Here is a 12,329-nt window from a genome sequence, read left to right as displayed (position 1 = left end):
AAGGGCATGTCAGTTTCCCCGTAAGAATGGAGCGAAAGGTCAGAGGAGTGCGGCAGAAGGCTGCACTTCTCTGGCAAAGTCTAGATCATGGTGAAAACAACGGCAAAAAGTTTAGGGGTTGCCACATGGAAGGAAAATTACCCACAATTAAGAAATCTTTCCTAACAGGAAGCACTGAGGTATCACATCTCATGCTATAGGAAGGGTCTCAGGATTGGAATGGGAAGGAGTTGGATATCACATCTCATGCTATAGGAAAGGTCTCAGGTTTGGAATGGGAAGGATTTGGATATCACATCTCTTGCTATAGGAAGGGTCTCAGGTTTTTTATTAGAAACATTGAGATATCACATCTCATACTATAGGAAGTTTCACAGGATTGGAATGTGAAGGATTTGCATATCACATCTCATGTTATAGGACGGGTCTCAGGTTTGGTATTAGAAGCATTGAGATATCACATCTCATGGTATAGGAAGGGTCTCAGGATTGGAATCGGAAGGAGTTGGATATCACATCTCATGTTATAGGAATGGTCTCAGGTTTGGTATTAGAAGCACTGAGATATCAAATCTCATGCCATAGGAAGGGAAGCAGGATTGGAATGGGAAGGAGTTGGATATCACATCTCATGCTATAGGATGGGTCCAGGTTTGGTATTAGAAGCATTGAGATATCACATCTCATGGTATAGGAAGGGTCTCAGGATTGGAATGGGAAGGAGTTGGATATCACATCTCATGCTAAAGGAAGGGTCTCAGGTTTGGAAAGGGAAGGATTTGGATATCACATCTCATGTTATATGATGGTTCTCAGGTTTTGTTTTAGAAGCATTGAGCTATCACATCTCATGGTATAGGAAGGGTCTCAGGATTGGAATGGGAAGGAGTTGGATATCACATCTCATGTAATAGGAAGGATCTCAGGTTTAGTATTAAGAGCATTGAGATATCACATCTCATGCTATAGGAAGGGTCTCAGGATTAGAATGGGAAGGAGTTGGATATCATATCTCATGATATAGGAAGGGTCTCAGGTTTGGAATGGGAAGGATTTGGATATCACATCTCATGTTATAGGAAGGATCTCAGGTTTGGTATTAAAAGCATAGAGGTATCACATCTCATGTTATAGGAAGGGTCTCAGGATTGGAATGGGAAGGGGTTGGATATCACATCTCATGCTATAGGAAGGGAAGCAGGATTGGAATGGGAAGGAGTTGGATATCACGTCTCATGCTATAGGAAGGGTCCAGGTTTGGTATTAGAAGCATTGAGATATCACATCTCATGGAAAGGAAGGGTCTCAGGTTTGGAAAGGGAAGGATTTGGATATCACATCTCATGTTATAGGATGGTTCTCAGGTTTTGTTTTAGAAGCATTGAGATATCACATCTCATGGTATATGAAGGGTCTCAGGATTGGAATGGGAAGGAGTTGGATATCACATCTCATGTAATAGGAAGGATCTTAGGTTTAATATTAAGAGCATTGAGATATCACATCTCATGCTATAGGAAGGTCATCAGGATTGGAATGGGAAGGAGTTGGATATCACATCTCATGCTATAGGAAGGGTCTCAGGTTTGGTATTAGAAGCATTGAGATATCACATCTCATGCTATCGGAAGAGTCTTCGGATTGGAATGGGAAGGAGTTGGATATCACATCTCATGCTATAGGAAGGGTCTCAGGTTTGGTAGAAGCATTGAGATAACACATCTCATGCTATAGGAAGGGTCTCAGGATTGGAATGGGAAGGAGTTGGATATCACATCTCATGCCATAGGAAGGGTATCAGGTTTGGGTAAGCATTGAGATATCACATCTCTGCTATCGGAAGGGTCTCATGATTGGAATGGGAAGGAGTTGCATATCCCATCTCATGTTATAGGAAGGGTCTCAGGTTTGGTATTAGAAGCATTGAGATATCACATCTCATGCTATCGGAAGGGTCTCAGGATTGGAATGGGAAGGAGTTGGATATCACATCTCATGCCAGGGTCTCAGGTTTGGTATTACAAGCATTGAGATATCACATCTCATGCTATAGGAAGGGTTTCAGGATTGGAATGGGAAGGAGTTGGATATCACATCTCATGCTATAGGAAGGGTCTCAGGATTGGAATGGGAAGGAGTTGGATATCACATCTTATGCTAAAGGAAGTGTCTCAGGGTTGGAAAGGGAATGATTTAGATATCACAACTCATGTTATAGGATGGTTCTCAGGGTTGGTTTGGAAACATTGAGGTATCACATCTCATGGTATAGGAAGGGTCTCAGGATTGGAATGAAAGGAGTTGGATATCACATCTCATGCTATAGGAAGGGTCTCAGATTCGGAATGGGAAGGAGTTGGATATCACATCTCATGTTATAGGAAGGATCTCAGGTTTTGTATTAGAAGCACTGAGATATCACATCTCATGCTATAGGAAGGGTCTCAGGATTGGAATGGGAAGGAGTTGGATATCACATCTCATGCTATAGGAAGGGTCTCAGGATTGGACTGGGAAGGAGTTGGATATCACATCTCATGCTAAAGGAAGGGTCTCAGGATTGGAATGGGAAGGAGTTGGATATCACATCTCATGCCATAGGGTCTCAGGATTGGCTTGGGAAGGAGTTGGATATCCCATCTCATGCTATAGGAAGGGTCACAGGTTGGAATGGGAAGGAGTTGGATATCACATCTCATGTTATAGGAAGGGTCTCAGGATTGGAATGGGAAGGACTTTGATATCACATCTCACGCTATAGGGAGGGTCTCAGGTTTGGTATTAGAAGCATTGAGATATCACATCTCATGCTATCAGAAGGGTCTCTGGATAGGATCACATCTCATGCTATTGGAAGGGTCTCAAGTTTTGTATTACAAGCATTGAGATATCACATCTCATGCTATAGGAAGGTTCTCAGGATTGGAATGGGAAGGAATTGGATATCATATCTCATGATATAGGAAGGGTCTCAGGTTTGGAATGGGAAGGATTTGGATATCACATCTCATGTTATAGGAAGGATCTCAGGTTTGGTATTAGAAGCATAGAGGTATCACATTTCATGCTATAGGAAGGGTCTCAGGATTGGAATGGGAAGGGGTTGGATATCACATCTCATGCTATAGGAAGGGTCTCAGGTTTGGTAGAAGCATTGAGATAACACATCTCATGCTATAGGGAGGGTCTCAGGTTTGATATTAGAAGCATTGAGATATCACATCTCATGTATAGTAAGGGTCTCAGGATTGGAATGGGAAGGAGTTGGATATCACATTTCATGCTATAGGAACGGTCTCAGGATTGGAATGGGAAGGAGTTTGATATCACATCTCATGCATAGGAAGGGTCTCAAGTTTGGTAGAAGCATTGAGATATCACATCTCATGCTATCTGAAGGGTCTCAGGATTGGATTGGGAAGGAGTTGGATGTCCCATCTCATGCTATAGGTAGGATCTCAAGTTGGAATGGGAAGGAGTTGGATATCACATCTCAAGCTATAAGAAGGGTCTCAGGATTGGATTGGGAAGGAGTTGGATATCCCATCTCATGCTATAGGAAGGGTCTCAGGTTTGGTATTACAAGCATTGAGATATCACATCTCATGCTATAGGAAGGGTCTCAGGATTGGAATGGGAAGGAGTTGGATATCACATCACATGCTATAGGAAAGGTCTCAGGTTTGGAATGGGAAGGATTTGGATATCACATCTCTTGCTATAGGAAGGGTCTCAGGTTTTTTATTAGAAACATTGAGATATCACATCTCATGCTATAGGAAGTTTCACAGGATTGGAATCGGAAGGATTTGGATATCACATCTCATGTTATAGGACGGGTCTCAGGTTTGGTATTAGAAGCATTGAGTTATCACATCTGATTGTATAGGAAGGGACTCAGGATTGGAATCGGAAGGAGTTGGATATCACGTCTCATGCTATAGGAAGGGTCCAGGTTTGGTATTAGAAGCATTGAGATATCACATCTCATGGTATAGGAAGGGTCTCAGGATTGGAATGGGAAAGAGTTGGATATCACATCTCATGCTAAAGGAAGGGTCTCATGTTTGGAAAGGGAAGGATTTGGATATCACATCTCATGTTATAGGATGGTTCTCAGGTTTTGTTTTAGAATCATTGAGATATCACATCTCATGGTATATGAAGGGTCTCAGGATTGGAAAGGAGTTGGATATCACATATCATGCTATAGGAAGGGTCTCAGGTTTGGTAGAAGCATTGAAATATCACATCTCATGCTATTAGAAGGGTCTTAGGATTGGAATGGGAAGGAGTTGGATATCACATCTCATGCTATAGGAAAGGTCTCAGGATTGGAATGGGAAGGAGTTGGATATCACATCTCATGCCATAGGAAGGGTATCAGGTTTGGGTAAGCATTGAGATATCACATCTCTGCTATCGGAAGGGTCTCATGATTGGAATGGGAAGGAGTTGCATATCCCATCTCATGTTATAGGAAGGGTCTCAGGTTTGGTATTAGAAGCATTGAGATATCACATCTCATGCTATCGGAAGGGTCTCAGGATTGGAATGGGAAGGAGTTGGATATCACATCTCATGCCAGGGTCTCAGGTTTGGTATTACAAGCATTGAGATATCACATCTCATGCTATAGGAAGGGTTTCAGGATTGGAATGGGAAGGAGTTGGATATCACATCTCATGCTATAGGAAGGGTCTCAGGATTGGAATGGGAAGGAGTTGGATATCACATCTTATGCTAAAGGAAGTGTCTCAGGGTTGGAAAGGGAATGATTTAGATATCACAACTCATGTTATAGGATGGTTCTCAGGGTTGGTTTGGAAACATTGAGGTATCACATCTCATGGTATAGGAAGGGTCTCAGGATTGGAATGAAAGGAGTTGGATATCACATCTCATGCTATAGGAAGGGTCTCAGATTCGGAATGGGAAGGAGTTGGATATCACATCTCATGTTATAGGAAGGATCTCAGGTTTTGTATTAGAAGCACTGAGATATCACATCTCATGCTATAGGAAGGGTCTCAGGATTGGAATGGGAAGGAGTTGGATATCACATCTCATGCTATAGGAAGGGTCTCAGGATTGGACTGGGAAGGAGTTGGATATCACATCTCATGCTAAAGGAAGGGTCTCAGGATTGGAATGGGAAGGAGTTGGATATCACATCTCATGCCATAGGGTCTCAGGATTGGCTTGGGAAGGAGTTGGATATCCCATCTCATGCTATAGGAAGGGTCACAGGTTGGAATGGGAAGGAGTTGGATATCACATCTCATGTTATAGGAAGGGTCTCAGGATTGGAATGGGAAGGACTTTGATATCACATCTCACGCTTTAGGGAGGGTCTCAGGTTTGGTATTAGAAGCATTGAGATATCACATCTCATGCTATCAGAAGGGTCTCTGGATAGGATCACATCTCATGCTATTGGAAGGGTCTCAAGTTTTGTATTACAAGCATTGAGATATCACATCTCATGCTATAGGAAGGTTCTCAGGATTGGAATGGGAAGGAATTGGATATCATATCTCATGATATGGGAAGGGTCTCAGGTTTGGAATGGGAAGGATTTGGATATCACATCTCATGTTATAGGAAGGATCTCAGGTTTGGTATTAGAGGCATAGAGGTATCACATTTCATGCTATAGGAAGGGTCTCAGGATTGGAATGGGAAGGGGTTGGATATCACATCTCATGCTATAGGAAGGGTCTCAGGTTTGGTAGAAGCATTGAGATAACACATCTCATGCTATAGGGAGGGTCTCAGGTTTGATATTAGAAGCATTGAGATATCACATCTCATGTATAGTAAGGGTCTCAGGATTGGAATGGGAAGGAGTTGGATATCACATTTCATGCTATAGGAACGGTCTCAGGATTGGAATGGGAAGGAGTTTGATATCACATCTCATGCATAGGAAGGGTCTCAAGTTTGGTAGAAGCATTGAGATATCACATCTCATGCTATCTGAAGGGTCTCAGGATTGGATTGGGAAGGAGTTGGATGTCCCATCTCATGCTATAGGTAGGATCTCAAGTTGGAATGGGAAGGAGTTGGATATCACATCTCAAGCTATAAGAAGGGTCTCAGGATTGGATTGGGAAGGAGTTGGATATCCCATCTCATGCTATAGGAAGGGTCTCAGGTTTGGTATTACAAGCATTGAGATATCACATCTCATGCTATAGGAAGGGTCTCAGGATTGGAATGGGAAGGAGTTGGATATCACATCACATGCTATAGGAAAGGTCTCAGGTTTGGAATGGGAAGGATTTGGATATCACATCTCTTGCTATAGGAAGGGTCTCAGGTTTTTTATTAGAAACATTGAGATATCACATCTCATGCTATAGGAAGTTTCACAGGATTGGAATCGGAAGGATTTGGATATCACATCTCATGTTATAGGACGGGTCTCAGGTTTGGTATTAGAAGCATTGAGTTATCACATCTGATTGTATAGGAAGGGACTCAGGATTGGAATCGGAAGGAGTTGGATATCACGTCTCATGCTATAGGAAGGGTCCAGGTTTGGTATTAGAAGCATTGAGATATCACATCTCATGGTATAGGAAGGGTCTCAGGATTGGAATGGGAAAGAGTTGGATATCACATCTCATGCTAAAGGAAGGGTCTCATGTTTGGAAAGGGAAGGATTTGGATATCACATCTCATGTTATAGGATGGTTCTCAGGTTTTGTTTTAGAAGCATTGAGATATCACATCTCATGGTATATGAAGGGTCTCAGGATTGGAAAGGAGTTGGATATCACATATCATGCTATAGGAAGGGTCTCAGGTTTGGTAGAAGCATTGAAATATCACATCTCATGCTATTAGAAGGGTCTTAGGATTGGAATGGGAAGGAGTTGGATATCACATCTCATGCTATAGGAAAGGTCTCAGGTTTGGAATGGGAAGGATTTGGATATCACATCTCTTGCTATAGGAAGGGTCTCAGGTTTTTTATTAGAAATATTGAGATATCACATCTCATGCTATAGGAAGTTTCACAGGATTGGAATGGGAAGGATTTGGATATCACATCTCATGTTGTAGGAATGGTCTCAGGTTTGGTATTAGAAGCACTGAGACATCAAATCTCATGCTATAGGAAGGGAAGCAGGATTGGAATGGGAAGGAGTTGGATATCACGTCTCATGCTATAGGAAGGGTCCAGGTTTGGTATTAGAACCATTGAGATATCACATCTCATGGTATAGGAAGGGTCTCAGGATTGGAATGGGAAAGAGTTGGATATCACATCTCATGCTAAAGGAAGGTTCTCATGTTTGGAAAGTGAAGGATTTGGATATCACATCTCATGTTATAGGATGGTTCTCAGGTTTTGTTTTAGAAGCATTGAGATATCACATCTCATGGTATATGAAGGGTCTCAGGATTGGAAAGGAGTTGGATATCACATCTCATGCTATAGGAAGGGTCTCAGGTTTGGTAGAAGCATTGAAATATCACATCTCATGCTATTAGAAGGGTCTTAGGATTGGAATGGTAAGAAGTTGGATATCATATCTCATACTAAAGGAAGGGTCTCAGGTTTGGAAGGGGAAGGATTTGGATATCACGTCTCATGTTATAGGACGGGTCTCAGGTTTGGTATTAGAAGCATTAAGATATCACATCTCATGCTATCGGAAGGGCATCAGGTTGGAATGGGAAAGTGTTGGATATCCCATCTCGTGCCATAGGAAGGGTCTCAGGTTTTTAGAAGCATTAAGATATCACATCTCATGCTATCGAACGGGTCTCAGGATTGGATTGGGAAGGAATTGGATATCCCATCTCATGCTATAGGAAGGGTCTCAGGTTGGAATGGGAAGGAATTGGATATCACATCTCATGTTATAGGAAGCTTCTCAGGATTGGAATGGGAAGGACTTGGATATCACATCTCCTGCTATAGGAAGGGTCCAGGTTTGGTATTAGAAGCATTGAGATATCACATCTCATGGTATAGGAAGGGTCTCAGGATTGGAATGGGAAGGAGTTGGATATCACATCTCATGCTAAAGGAAATGTCTCAGGTTTGGAAAGGGAAGGATTTGGATATCACATCTCATGTAATAGGAAGGATCTCAGGTTTAGTATTAAGAGCATTGAGATATCACATCTCATGCTATAGGAAGGGCATCAGGATTGGAATGGGAAGGAGTTGGATATCACATCTCATGCTATAGGAAGGGTCTCAGGTTTGGTAGAAGCATTGAGAAATCACATCACATGCTATAGGAAGGGTCTCAGGATTGGAATGGGAAGGAGCTGGATATCACATCTCATGCTATAGGGAGGGTCTCAGCTTTGATGTTAGAAGCATTGAGATATCACATTTCATGCTATTAGAAGGGTCTTAGGATTGGAATGGGGAGGAGTTGGATATCACATCTCATGCTAAAGGAAGGGTCTCAGGTTTGGAAAGGGAAGGATTTAGGTATCACATCTCATGTTATAGGATGGTTCTCAGGGTTGGTTTGGAAGCATTGAGATATCACATCTCATGGTATAGGAAGGGTCTCAGATTTGGAATGGGAAGGAGTTGGATATCACATCTCCTGTTATAGGAAGGATCTCAGGTTTTGTATTAGAAGCATTGAGATATCACATCTCATGCTATAGGAAGGGTCTCAGGATTGGAATGGGAAGGAGTTGGATATCACATCTCATGCTATAGGAAGGGTCTCAGGTTTGGTAGAAGCATTGAGATAACACATCTCATGCTATAGGAAGGGTCTCAGGATTGGAATGGGAAGGAGTTGGATATCACATCTCATGCCATAGGGTCTCAGGATTTGCTTGGGAAGGAGTTGGATATCCCATCTCATGCTATAGGAAGGGTCACAGGTTGGAATGGGAAGGAGTTGGATATCACATCTCATGTTATAGGAAGGGTCTCAGGATTGGAATGGGAAGGACTTTGATATCACATCTAACGCTATAGGGAGGGTCTCAGGTTTGGTATTAGAAGCATTGAGATATCACATCTCATGCTATCAGAAGGGTCACCGGATAGGAATGGGAAGGAGTTGGATATCACATCTCATGCTATAGTAAGGGTCTCAAGTTTTGTATTACAAGCATTGAGATATCACATCTCATGCTATAGGAAGGGTCTCAGGATTGGAATGGGAAGGAATTGGATATCATATCTCATGATATAGGAAGGGTCTCAGGTTTGGAAAGGGAAGGATTTGGATATCACATCTCATGTTATAGGATGGTTCTCAGGTTTTGTTTTAGAAGCATTGAGATATCACATCTCATGGTATATGAAGGGTCTCGGGATTGGAATGGGAAGAAGTTGGATATCACATCTCATGTAATAGGAAGGATCTCAGGTTTAGTATTAAGAGCATTGAGATATCACATCTCATGCTATAGGAAGGGCATCAGGATTGGAATGGGAAGGAGTTGGATATCACATCTCATGCTATAGGAAGGGTCTCAGGTTTGGTAGAAGCATTGAGAAATCACATCACATGCTATAGGAAGGGTCTCAGGATTGGAATGGGAAGGAGCTGGATATCACATCTCATGCTATAGGGAGGGTCTCAGCTTTGATGTTAGAAGCATTGAGATATCACATCTCATGCTATTAGAAGGGTCTTAGGATTGGAATGGGGAGGAGTTGGATATCACATCTCATGCTATAGGAAGGGTCTCAGGTTTGGTTGAAGCATTGAGATAACATATCTCATGCTATAGGAATGGTCTCAGGATTGGATGGGAAGGAGTTGGATATCACATCTCATGCCATAGGAAGGGTATCAGGTTTGGGTAAGCATTGAGATATCACATCTCTGCTATCGGAAGGGTCTCAGGATTGGAATGGGAAGGAGTTGCATATCCCATCTCATGTTATAGGAAGTGTCTCAGGTTGGTATTAGAAGCATTGAGATATCACATCTTATGCTATCGGAAGGGTCTCAGGATCGGAATGGGAAGGAGTTGGATATCACATCTCATGCCAGGGTTTCAGGTTTGGTATTACAAGCATTGAGATATCACATCTCATGCTATAGGAAGGGTTTCAGGATTGGAATGGGAAGGAGTTGGATATCACATCTCATGCTATAGGAAGGGTCTCAGGATTGGAATGGGAAGGAGTTGGATATCACATCTCATGTTATAGGAAGGGTCTCAGGTTTGTTATTAGAAGCATTGAGATATCACATCTCATGTTATAGGACAGTCTCAGGTTTGGTATTAGAAGCATTGAGATATAACATCTCATAGTATAGGACGGGTCTCAGGATTGGAATGGGAAGGAGTTGGATATCACATCTCATGCTATAGGAAGGGTCTCAGGTTTGGTAGAAGCATTGAGATATCACATCTCATGCTATCGGAAGGGTCTCAGGATTGGATTGGGAAGGAGTTGGATATCACATCTCATGTTATAGGAAGGATCTCAGGTTTAGTATTAGAAGCATTGAGATATCACATCTCATGCTATAGGAAGGGTCTCAGGATTGGAATGGGAAGGAGTTGGATATCACATCTCATGCTAAAGGAAGGGTCTCAGGTTTGGAAAGGGAAGGATTTAGATATCACATCTCATGTTATAGGATGGTTCTCAGGGTTGGATTGGAAGCATTGAGATATCACATTTCATGGTATAGGAAGGGTCTCAGATTTGGAATGGAAAGGAGTTGGATATCACATCTCCTGTTATAGGAAGGATCTCAGGTTTGGTAGAAGCATTGAGATAACACATCTCATGCTATAGGGAGGGTCTCAGGTTTGATATTAGAAGCATTGAGATATCACATCTCATGCTATAGGAAGGGTCTCAGGATTGGAATGGGAAGGAGTTGGATATCTCATCTCATGCTATAGGAAGGGTCTTGGGTTTGGTAGAAGCATTGAGATAATACATCTCATGCTATTGGAAGGGTCTCAGGATTGGAATGGGTCGGAGTTGGATATCACATCTCATGCCATAGGGTCTCAGGATTGGATTGGGAATGAGTTGGATATCCCATCTCATGCTATAGGAAGGGTCACAGGTTGGAATGGGAAGGAGTTGGATATCACATCTCATGTTATAGGAAGGGTCTCAGGATTGGAATGGGAAGGACTTTGATATCACATCTCACGCTATAGGGAGGGTCTCAGGTTTGGTATTAGAAGCATTGAGATATCACATCTCATGCTATCAGAAGGGTCTCCGGATAGTAATTGGAAGGAGTTGGATATCACATCTCATGCTATAGGAAGGGTCTCAAGTTTTGTATTACAAGTATTGAGATATCACATCTCATGCTATAGGAAGGGTCTCAGGATTGGAATGGGAAGGAGTTGGATATCATATCTCATGATATAGGAAGGGTCTCAGGTTTGGAATGGGAAGGATTTGGATATCACATCTCATGTTATAGGAAGGATCTCAGGTTTGGTATTAGAAGCATAGAGGTATCACATCTCATGCTATAGGAAGGGTCTCAGGATTGGAATGGGAAGGGGTTGGATATCACATCTCATGCTATAGGAAGGGTCTCAGGTTTGGTAGAAGCATTGAGATAACACATCTCATGCTATAGGGAGGGTCTCAGGTTTGATATTAGAAGCATTGAGATATCACATCTCATGTATAGTAAGGGTCTCAGGATTGGAATGGGAAGGAGTTGGATATCACATTTCATGCTATAGGAACGGTCTCAGGATTGGAATGGGAAGGAGTTTGATATCACATCTCATGCCATAGGAAGGGTCTCAGGATTGGATTGGGAAGGAGTTGGATATCCCATCTCATGCTATAGGAAGGATCTCAGGTTGGAATGGGAAGGAGTTGGATATCACATCTCAAGCTATCAGAATAGTCTCAGGATTGGATTGGGAAGGAGTTGGATATCCCATCTCATGCTATAGGAAGGGTCTCAGGTTTGGTATTACAAGCATTGAGATATCACATCTCATGCTATAGGAAGGGTCTCAGGATTGGAATGGGAAGGAGTTGGATATCACATCTCATGCTATAGGAAAGGTCTCAGGTTTGGAATGGGAAGGATTTGGATATCACATCTCTTGCTATAGGAAGGGTCTCAGGTTTTTTTTTTAGAAACATTGGGATATCACATCTCATGCTATAGGAAGTTTCACAGGATTGGAATGGGAAGGATTTGGATATCACATCTCATGTTATAGGACGGGTCTCAGGTTTGGTATTAGAAGCATTGAGATATCACATCTCATGGTATAGGAAGGGTCTCAGGAATGGAATTGGAAGGATTTGTATATCACATTTCATGTTATAGGAATGGTCTCAGGTTTGGTATTAGAAGCACCGAGATATCAAATCT

Source organism: Ambystoma mexicanum, chromosome 2q, assembly GCF_040938575.1.
Source record: "Ambystoma mexicanum isolate Mex_15411 chromosome 2q, UKY_AmexF1_1, whole genome shotgun sequence".
NCBI lineage: Eukaryota > Metazoa > Chordata > Amphibia > Caudata > Ambystomatidae > Ambystoma > Ambystoma mexicanum.
This window is presented reverse-complemented; position numbering follows the sequence as displayed.